This window comes from Pygocentrus nattereri, chromosome 21 (assembly GCF_015220715.1).
Source record: "Pygocentrus nattereri isolate fPygNat1 chromosome 21, fPygNat1.pri, whole genome shotgun sequence".
Lineage (NCBI taxonomy): Eukaryota > Metazoa > Chordata > Actinopteri > Characiformes > Serrasalmidae > Pygocentrus > Pygocentrus nattereri.
The window spans coordinates 9,578,284-9,587,012 of NC_051231.1; the positions used below are offsets into that span (position 1 = coordinate 9,578,284).

General features: G+C 40.9%; 1 protein-coding gene across 1 annotated transcript in view; it reads right to left on the reverse strand.

The window, feature by feature from the left end:
- The window catches only part of si:dkey-49n23.1 (semaphorin-3D), a 57,197-nt gene extending 48,922 nt beyond the window's left edge, over positions 1–8,275 (reverse strand). The window contains exon 1 of the mRNA XM_017713334.2: positions 8,118–8,275. The gene's annotated coding sequence lies outside the window, so the exon portion shown is untranslated. The remainder of the gene's footprint in view (positions 1–8,117) is intronic.
- Between the last annotated feature and the right edge of the window lie 454 nt (positions 8,276–8,729).

Below are 8,729 nucleotides of genomic sequence, written 5' to 3' on the forward strand. Positions count from 1 at the left end.
TGTAAGGTTTCCGAATGTATGTTTTGTACTTTGGTGCTTAAGTTACTCCTGCTTGGGAGACAGGTTCTGTCCCAGTGCAGAGAAATAGGCTTATAACAGTTTGTCTCAGTAACGTGATGACGTCTCCCTGGTGCTGCGTGTATGAGGTAATTAGATCTGTTCTGCCATTGCTCCTCTACTTATGTGTTTATCGTGGAAACTCATATTGTGCTAATGATAAAAATACAATTTATCATTCAGCCCTTCTCTTAAGTCTTATTTTGCAAACATTGGATTAAAAATAAATCATAGTTTTTTTTTTATCTGGTACTACTGCTTTGCTAGTGCACTCAGGCTTTTCCAACCTGTTCCAAAACCTCAGAAGAAAAGCAAAATAAACTCAGGTATATTGTATTACTTAAAACATGCCTTCCACTATCCAGTAATGTTATATTTTGCCCCTTTAATAAAGGGTTTAACAGAATACAACATGCTCAATTGCAAATATTTTTGACACATTAACTTAAATTTAACTACCACTGTTTTTTTTTCAACATTACTGCTTTTCCACTGTGCAGTGATATTCACATTAGTAGCAATAAGAAAAGATCTCAACAGCACATTTGAATCATGATCGCTTTGCAGAATCCAATTCCCATTCACAGAAGTAACGGCTTCAGATTTCTTCTCAGCAGCTCTGTGACTAAAGGACACATGTTCAAGTAGCTTATCTAAAGCTTGGACCCTGAGCTGGTTATCAAGAGGACTGTTTTCCGTTTCATTTGGAGCAGGAGTTGAAGCCTGAACAGTGTCATACATACAGGCAAACCAAACTTAACCACATGACACTGCAAGCCAGTGACCACAGAGATATCATTCCCATTCTAAAGAAATCAGCAGAGTATGGGGGTGGGGGGGTTGGGGGGTTGCACCTCAAACATTGTGCCACTTCATGCCAACTGGAATTGCTGTAATACAAAAACAAACAGCTGCTTAATCTACTCCAAACAGTGGAGTCACACTAAAGCCAAGAACAATGGAAGGCGAAAAATAGACTTGTTCACGTCAACTGTATTTCCCGGTCATGTCACGAATAGATTCTGTTTCTGGTGAGGAACAATCTTTGGAGTTCTCCAAGTCATAACAGTGTAGAATTTATGGAGAATACACTACAGCATCTCAGTGTCCGTTGCTGTTCTTCATATCAACAGCTGCTTGCGTGTACAGAGGAAACCTCCCTCAGTCTGCCCCACATGGAGTCACTTCCAGCCTCTTTCTGAGTCTTCCTGAAATCGGCGCCAGGCGGCAGGTTTACTCAGATGCACGCTGGGAAGGAAGCTTACTGCTTGGCAAAACTCTGTTATTGTTGACTTCATGAAGATAAGGGGCTATTAATTAAGATAATACAGAAGCAATACAATGGTCTATTGAGCCACTTGCCACAGACAATGTTTGTCATTGCGCCAACTCCCTGACGCAAACTGAGAGCAAAGGATGGAGTGCAATTTAATTACAAATGGCCAATTACAATGATTTCTTATCTGGCTTTTTGGCTAGCGGCCCAAACCTGCCACCTGTTCAGTAGTTGAGAGAGTAGTGGAAAAAAGGATAAGGCAAGGCAAATATCTTAATTAAAACTACATATTCTTGTAAGTTCCCTGTGTTATATACCTTGGGCAATATATAAAAACAACTTATATTAAAGACAGACACTTCATTCACAGCTTTTGTATTAAGCTCAATGTCAGAACTAACCAAAAAAAAAGCCTTTCTTGAGTGTGAGAACCTCACTGTATCTACTCAAAATCATTAACTAAACACTTCAGCCGAGACTTCCACCCTGTCTTTTGTTCTGGTGCTGTTATTTCTATGTGCGCTGTGGATCGAAACATACTGAAAAGTGTTATTTGAAAATCTTCAGAAATCTTTTTGCTTGAAAGAACACAAATTTTATTAAGGGCATAGAAACAAATGCGTTTGATTATTTCATAAGCCAGAACTGTTCAGGACCTAAAACTACATATTTAATGCACAAAATGGTTTTAAACCAAGCTTCTAACATAAAAAAAAACAAATTAACACACAAATAAAAACCGACAGGTTGGCCTGAGATGTAGGAAATGTGTATCTAAGACGTTCGAAAATATGACACCTTTTTTAGCCCACTTCCAATAAAAGAATGAGCTCTTTCTGTCATCACTCATGGTAAGTCAAAACAGGGACTAATGGCCACATCCGTGTCATAACAAAGGGCAACTCTCTCTCAACACTGATTTGCCTCTCAGCTTCTCAACTCATACACCTTTTTACACACCTTTAATCCACACTGACAGATACTTGTGGCAGGTTTGCCAGCAGTTTCATATCATGTTATTTTAACAGTGTTTGAAACTATTCTGATTTCTTATCAGTATATAATCGTTAATACTGAGTGTTCAGGTTCCCGTCAGCCAAATTCTTATAGGAACATCATGGAATTTTCTAGGAACATCATGATTTGTTTGGATGTCCATTAGGTCAGCCATTGATTCCATTTGCTCTGCCAGGCTAAGACAAAAATATGAAAATCCCTTTTTAATGCTGTGGGAAATTTAATTTTAAATGACCCAGTCACAATTTTCCACATTCTGCTGAACATATACAACATTTGTGAAGCAGACCGCAGTAGACGATGTGTGAGAGAGCAGGACACTGGTGACATTCTGGTTGGGTGGTCTGTGTCCTCCTCTCTCTTTTTCTCTTTCTTTCTTTCCTTCTTCCACTCCTCCACACTCAGGAAACAGCAGGAGAGGAAGTAACAAAAAATACTTTTGAGACTACTAAGCCCCAATAACTACAATAGCCTCTTCACAATGGCTTGACTGCACGTAGCGTCCACTCGCTAATGTTATTGCACCTTCCAGTGTTACCTTTGTTCTCCCGTTAAGAATGTCCGCTGTCTCAGACCAGTGAACAGAATAAATATGTTCCAACACCCTGACCACAACTAACCAAAATGGGCCTGGGTGGATTGTTATATGACTGACTCATGAGCTGTGATCAGCATCATTATCGCACACAGCTGGCATGAATCAGCAAAACAGACACTTAAATAGTGAATGTTCCTCTATAAAATAAGAGTTTCTATCTCCTACCTATGTAGCAGCACAAAGAGCCCATTGATAAAAGGAGGTGTATTCAAATATTTGAGTTATCTTTAAAAAATGAAGATGGATGGATGGAAGTTTTAAAAGGAGAAATTGACTTCCCTCCACTCTGACAGAATTCAAGCATGCTTATTACCCTGTGGCTCACCCTCTTGCCAGACAAAACTTAACATACAAATACAAAACAAAAGTTTGGTCTGAGATGTCAGAAATGTCTTTCTGGCATCACTCAGGGTAAGACAAACCAGTGACATCCCTGTCACTGTGACAATAGTCACATCCCTGTCAAAAGGACAACTCACTGTCAAAACTGATTTGCTTGCCACAACGTGATGTTTTATGCCCGCCTGCTCGATTTGCCCTGAAACAATTGAGGGTAGGAAGTGAAGCACTAAAGCGCCCCAGTGAAAATGTTTTACAGCCTCTGCACTGCTAGAGCCTCACATGGCACCAAGGTGTAAATCTTGGCTCAATTCCTTTTCTTATTTTTATCCCTACCCCTTGTTTTCGAGTGCCATGTTTCTTCTTGGAGCTGACTCACAAGGGGTAGTGGGTGAAGTCTTAACCTACAAAATGGGGCAAAACCTCAAAAAAAAGAACACTGGTTAATTAACAGGCTACTGGTGGTTTTCTGTAGCGACTCTGCCAGTCTGCAGTGATAGCAGAGAAGGGTAAAGTACAGCAACCTTGCTGCTGGGCTTTAGTTACATTCAGGGCATCAGATGCCTTCAAAGTGGGGGGATGTGACAATAATTTATTATCGCCCACCTTTAATTCTTCTGTAATATGAGGCTGAAGTCTATTCACCAGCTTCTTGTTTGAATTTTCCCATTCCTCCTTAAATGGTGCAGTAGTTGCATTCTGGCCCCCCAGGCATCAGTATTGCTGCACTATTTAAGGTGGAATGGGAAATTTAGCTAGCTACCAAGACATCAGCATATTACTAGTGATTTTTTATGCTTGTCATGAAGAAAATGACCATAATACAATGAAACGATAATAAACTAAAATAATACAATGTTTATCATATAATTTTTTACAGAGAAAATACTCACATTTGTGTTTGTTTGGTCACTTGCACAACCATTACGCTATGTTTCTTTTTTCTCAAAGCACACTGTTTGGAGTGAGCCTCTGAAAAACCTCCATATAGGTAACACTTACCCTACACCTCTATCTCAACAAAAATTGGGACATTCTCCCCCTAGGCATGAACACTTAAAACGGAGTGGTAGGGGCAAGAGCTGAAACAGGATTGGGCCTTAAAGTCTTGTCTGATGTAATGATCGTTATTTCTACAACATCATGTAGCTCTGCACTACATACAGTAACGTAACCCCAGTGTAAACAATGCAAAAGTAAGCTGATCTCCAAGAAACACATCCTGAATCTTGACCACAAGTCAGAGTGGGCCCATACTATGAAGGACAATGACCCTCTTAGTCCCCTACAGTGAAAACAACCACCTCATCTTGTCAGCCTGTGATCTTAGATGAGTGAGGGAGAACAGAGTAGTGCCCAAGGCAAATCTTTTCCAAACAGAGCGGTTGAAGGAGATTGCCAGACCAGAAAAGCAGAGAAGAGCCTCAAGAGACACCGCAATGGGGTTAATTTAGGGATAAACCTTTCACAAAACACACTGGGCTTAAAGGAAGGCATCTCAGCAGCTTCACTGTCGCCTTGGCAGTGTCCTCTTAAGTAAACTCTGATTATTAGTAGCAATAAACTACAACTGCCTGCACAAACACCACAGAATTTAACTTGGACTAGAGCACTGGGGACCTATTTCAATGAATCACAATGAAAGTAGCCACCAATATCAGCTTCCAGCTATTGAGCACAGTTCCCTACTATAAGCTATACAGAACAGCGCTCTAGTTTTGCATTACTCAACTTTCAGAAATGTTAAGGCACTTTATGAACATAATCAGATTAAATGTATGAATTCATTATCTGATAACTCGTGTGTCAGCTACTTCACTGCTTTACCACACAGGTTTTTAATTGTGCACAAACAGTTCGTATAACCTGCATAAAATCTGTAACCCACAAAATAGGACATTCAGGGGCGGCCACATATGAGCCTAAAATCACCATGAGAAACACCAAGCTTTGGCTAGAGCACTGGCCTGTGAGGAGTTTTCTGAAGTGATGGAGTGCCATCCAATAGGCATGTAATGAGCTGGAGTGCTGCTGTGATCCAGAACAAATATCCAACATCAGTACCTGACCTCACTGACGCTCTTGTGGCTGAACGCAAGCACATCCTCACTACAATGTTCCCACATCTAGTGTAAAGCCTTCCCAGAAGAGTAGAGGCTGTTACTGCAGCAGAGGGGCAATATACTCTTTGACTAATAATCTGGATATCGGAAGAAAACACTGGACAAGCAAACTTTGGCCATTGTGTATTTTGACAAGAAAATTACACATCACACTACAAGAGCATGTTATGTGAAAAACAACAACAAACATGCCACTGAATTAATCTACGTGAAAGACCTCAATAGGCCTTTAGAAAAGTACAGACGAGAGCACAAAATGGACACAGATGCTCACATAAGCAGAAACAGACTTGAATGTATAAATCAGAGCCATACCAGCATGAGTCAGGGATGTGTGAGAAGTACAAAGGACAGTTCATATAACAGATGGGGAGGGAAAGAGAAAGATTCCCCCACGCATGAGTGGAAACTTAATTGAAGTCCCTTTAATCTCTTCTATAAAACATACAAATGGAGTTAACTCCATTAAGCAAGACAACAGCCTAGAGCTTTTTTCTTATTCCCTTCAATTCACACTCTTTGACCATGTAAGACCACAATGCTACATAAAACTTACCACACCAAGCTGGAAATGGGACCCATCTGAGAAACAGCTCACTTTGTTCTCTTGAAACCATCCCACGGGACTTCGAGGAGACAAAAGCTTTCAAGCAGGAATGAGTGAAATAATAACGAACTTAATCATTATTCAAAAACGACTGATAAGAATTTCTGACCTGTCTTTGGTAGGTCTTACAGTATACAGTTACACATCTCTCTCTTGTTAATGTTATTTCAGTGTCCAGTTCTAGTTTTGTTTCCCACAGACTTTTATTTAAGAGCTTCCTCAGTCTTGGATCAGCAAGCAGAATGAAAATCGGCCAACACCCTGACCACAAGTACCCCAAAGGGGAGATTCGCTGTGTGAATGATGGAGATGATTTCTCTCCATGGCTTATTTGAATCTGACTTTTAGTTTTTTTTGTGTTTATATAATCAAATTCCTGTAGCACCATTTCCATATAAATGAAGCATCTCTCTGACTATACTACAACACTCTGAAGAAAGCAGTGATGAGCACAGCCCGTCGCACTGTTTGCCCTGCTAGGTTGAGTTACTGTCACTAGCTGGGTAAATTTCCCATAAAGAACAATAGCTTTTGCACTGTGGTCCTGGCCAGCACAGATAAAGATCCAGCAGCCTTCTTTTTGAGTCCAATGCCAAGACAAGCCTCCTCCCAAAGCAATGGTTCATGTGTGTCAACTGCACACTCCTCATCTCCTTTTGATCTGCTAAAGGCACCAAAACACAGTCCAGGTTACACCCATGCTGAACTCTCATCGTCCTCATCCACCTGACCATCCATCCCTCTTCACGCATGAAACTGATGATTAAGGGAGGTGTGGTGAAAGCGCTTGATAAATCTGTAGTTCAGATATTCAGATTTCAAAGAATTTATCTACAGTGATAGCACATGAATTTCCAGCCGTACCAAAAAGTTGGCCAACACAAACATCAAAAATCTGACCACTTTAACTACTGTTCCTTTTTAGGGAAAAAACACACTCCCACACACAGACTCACACTTTCCCTGAGTAATAACCTTCCCTCCGTGCACATCAATCAAAACATGACAATTTTTACAATAAATCAGACATAAAACAGACATAAAACCACCTACGGTGGTTTTACGGTTTGGTTGAGATAACTGTCCCCGACATTCGCTTTAACTGATGGAAACAAACCAATGAAACTATAGACACAGCACGTTTCACGTATGGAAGCAAACCAAAAAACAGGAAAAGGAAACAATTAAAGGACAAAGAAAAGGCCATTTACTGTGTGACTTGCTTTGTTTACAGCTTTTAAAACTCATATGGGCTTACCCCGTGACTTTTACCATTTCAGACCTGTTATTCATTCGATTGATTTTTATTGCCATAAAAGTGTGTGTAATTATTAAAGTGTGCTTTATTTGATTTAAAGCTCTAAACTCTTGACCAGTTCACTTTTATTATGCAGGCAATATGAATACAGTACAGTAGGGTCCAGAAGTCTGAGTCCAATAACTGGTTTGATTTAATCTCATTTCAGAACTGAACACCGAATATTACTCAAGTTCAAGCTTTGATTTTCTAAGGCCAGGCAATTTATGCTGTTACCAGACCTAAGATTAACATTTGGAAAAGGAAAAGGTGAAACAAAGTGTGCTCTCTGGAAAAGTGTGGAATTGACGCCAGACAGAGTTCAAGCGTGATTAAAGCAAATTTTGGACGTACTTTTCATCCAAGAATATCCAAGAATTTTGTGGTCTCATTAGAGGAAAACTACTGGATAAATTTGATTTAAAGTGAAATAAACCGGTTCTTTGTGGCGGTTTCAGGCCACACTATATCCGTAGATACATCTAACTAGTTATATTTAGTTGTTGTGGTAAAACCGACTGCCGCATAATAGCCCGTAATGTCCTCCCCACCTGTTTCGCTCCCCATAAATAACTGAAATTTATCAGGTTAAACAGGCTCAGAGCGGCAACTGAGTAAGAAAACGGACACCCCAATCATAAAATCTGGGTTTAAAGTTGAGACCACTGCTGGCGTTGATAAAATTTCCCTCCGTGTACCGGTATCGTTAGCCAAACTGCTAAACAAACACGACCAGCCAGATATTCACCACTGCAGATGTTCAGCTACTAAAGTAGATTTTAAAAAGGTTTCAGATAACTTACCGAACTGTACTTCTCCTCTTCTTTCGCTCCTGAATTAATGACTTATTCCACTTGTACTCTCTGAGGCGCTGCCGGTGCCGGACCACTGACTAACTTCACGTACGATGAGGTCTCGCGCTGCCCTCCAGTCCTCGTGCGCGCACGAGCCTATAAACAAACGGTCAATGCGCGTGCCGACCACTCCTTCTGGAAGCGCGGTTCACATTGCTTTTTTCCCACCCGCATTCCGACAAGCCCAGCCTTCCGGGGACCGGATAGGCTCGTCGGATCCCGCCGGCCCCGCTAGGATTGGCTAGGTGTTCATTCATGCCGACAGCCCGCTGAGCAGAAGTCGGGTGTTGTCGGAAAACGGGTGGAATATCCCCAAATTATGGTGGAATTTTGTCCGACTACGGGTGGAAAACAAAAAATGCCGGAGCTTCAGGAGGCTGTTGGCGTTTTTTCATTTCATTTCCCGCGTCTTGACTGACATATCCGTCCATTTAAGCACTGACGCAGATTCTGTTTACTGCAGGTGTAATAATGATCAGCAGCTTTGTTCCTGTTAGTGTTTTGAGTCCTCAATGAGATGCAAGATAAAGCACAAGACCTTAAAAAAGCACAAGACCTTAA